General features: G+C 31.4%; 1 protein-coding gene across 7 annotated transcripts in view; it reads right to left on the bottom strand.

Moving 5' to 3' along the window:
- LOC135209119 (uncharacterized) overlaps positions 1–2500 on the bottom strand; it is a 41859-nt gene that overhangs the window by 39333 nt on the left and 26 nt on the right. For all 7 annotated transcript variants that reach the window (XM_064241752.1, XM_064241753.1, XM_064241755.1 and 4 more), the window contains exon 1: positions 2304–2500. This exon is cut by the window's right edge and continues 26 nt beyond it. The gene's annotated coding sequence lies outside the window, so the exon portion shown is untranslated. The remainder of the gene's footprint in view (positions 1–2303) is intronic.

Here is a 2500-nt window from a genome sequence, read left to right as displayed (position 1 = left end):
AATGCAAAATAATCAATATTTGAAGGTTTTTTTTGATGAAAAAGGCCATAAGAATGCAGTTTACATAGTTTTCAATGCACCCAAAGCATTAAAAGTAAGGTTTTCTTAGGATTTTTGACGATGTTCCGGCTTACGACGATTTTCGGCTTACGACGCGTCTCAAGAACGGAACCCCCGTCGTAACCCAGGGACTGCCTGTACTGGCACAAATATCTTTCAAATTAGCCTGTATATCTTTACCGTAGATACACGTACAAAATCTGTATCAAACAGACTATTATAAATTATTATCTAATGAATTTATTGGTAAAAAAAGGAAGTCACATGAGAACAAAGATGGTCCAAATTAATTTACCAGCTAAAATAATAAAGAAAAATTGACTCGCTCTCATTCATTTTGGCATACAGATGCCTTAATTTGCCAGACAGCGCAACTATAAGACAGCGGCCCTGGACAATTTTGACTTGACAATAAAATAATATACATTTATATTAATATATATGTACATATACATATATATGTATACATACATACATACATACATACATACATACATATATATATATATATATAATATATTATATATATATATGTATACATATATATTAATATAAATGTATATTATTTTCTTGTCGAGTCAAAATTGTCCAGGGCCGCTGTCTTATAGTTGCGCTGTCTGACAAATTATGGCATCTTCATGCCAAAATGAATGCCAAAGAGTCAATTTTTCTTTATTATTTTAGCTGGTAAATTAATTTGGACCATCTTTGTTCTCATATGACTTCCTTTTTTTACCAATAAATTCATTAGATAATAATTTATAATAGTCTGTTTGATACAGATTTTGTACGTGTATCTATGGTAAAGATATACAGGTTAATTTGAAAGATATTTGTGCCAGTAAAGAAAACGGACAACTGATGGAAAGCTTATTTCTACAGAGTAAATATTGGCTATATGACTTTAAGTTAACACCGATATATGAAATAAATGAATATATTTTCATAAAATCCACATCCACACATAGAACATAGAAAATAAAACCTAAAAATAGGAAAAATTTGACACTTGATGCCAAGTTGGCGTGATGCATAGATGCCAGAAAGGGCCATCCTTTGATACAGAATCAGTGACTATGAAGACATCCTTGTCACCCGACTTTAGAAAGCTTTGAAAAAAGTGCCATTATTAAAAAGAAATAAATGAATAAATTTTCATAAAATCTGCACCCATACATAGAAAATTTTAAAAATTGGACAAATTTGGCACTTGACGCCAAAATTGGTAGGATGCATAGATGCCAGAAAGGGCCATCCTTGGATACAGAATCAGTGACTATAAAGACATCTTTGTCATCCGAATTTAGAAAGCTTTAAAAAAATGCCATTATATTATTTTCATTTCAAGGCGAGCCTCCCCGAATTGAACGACACTGAAAGATTCCTGGGTTCTGCATTTCACATAGTGGGAACTGACCTGATCCGTCCAGTGACCTTGGACGTGGAGAGTTCGTGTGTGACCTTTTCCGGGCTGTCTATGAATTCTGTCGGTGTCTGCTGGTGTCAGGTGAGTACAGAATAATAATAATAATAATAATAATAATAATAATAATAATAATAATAATAATAATAATAATAATTGAAAAAGAAACCCACAAATTCAATTTGTAACTTGTTTACTTCTAAGTATTTACATTTAGTTTTAGAGTGTGGAGTAAAACTAAATGTAAATACTTAGAAGTAAACCAGTTACAAATTGAATTTGTGGGTTTCTTTTTCAATCTTCAGAAGAAAACTGAAAGAAGTTTTTGTTTGGTTTAATAATAATAATAATAATAATAATAATAATAATAATAATAATATCTTTTGATTTTCAGATCTTTTCTTAGGTATTCCATATAATTTTGTTGTTATTTTGTATTTTATCTTTTAAGATTTAATTCCTATCAATGTTGTGAGAATTATTGTAAGTTTGCATTGTACATGCGTGTACAAATATGTGTGTGTATGTATTTAAGCATATGTATATTATATATATATGTATTTTTTATTCTTATGAATATTTTCACATATCCCTGTTCGTCTGTCTATCTGCCCACATAATAGATCACATTTACGAGCTTCTTACACATTTACAAGCTTTTTGAACATTTACAAGCTTTTTAAAACTGATAGATTTATAATAGAAAAAAGTAATAATGTAAACATACAGAAAGCACACCAATCCACACACTGTAGTATTCATACCAACACGAAACTCGAGAAAACTCGTAGATATACGAAATCAATTCCACATCACATACCTTATCAAAGACACGGCCTCCTTTTTTCACTAACGGCACGAAATAACAAAAGGAAAGTGTAATTTCGGAGTTTCGTATCTTTTTTTTAATAAGAAGCGAGGAAGACTCTCTCTAGTTCGTAAGGCCACCGACAGAGGCGCTCCTTACTACGGGCAGCAGAGAAGAGATCTTTTGGGGGAGTCCTTCAAGGCGAGAGT

The sequence above is a fragment of the Macrobrachium nipponense genome, chromosome 37 (assembly GCF_015104395.2).
Source record: "Macrobrachium nipponense isolate FS-2020 chromosome 37, ASM1510439v2, whole genome shotgun sequence".
In the NCBI taxonomy this organism is placed as follows: Eukaryota; Metazoa; Arthropoda; class Malacostraca; order Decapoda; family Palaemonidae; genus Macrobrachium; species Macrobrachium nipponense.
Note: the sequence above shows the minus strand (reverse complement) of the source record. Positions and strands in the feature narration are given on the sequence as shown.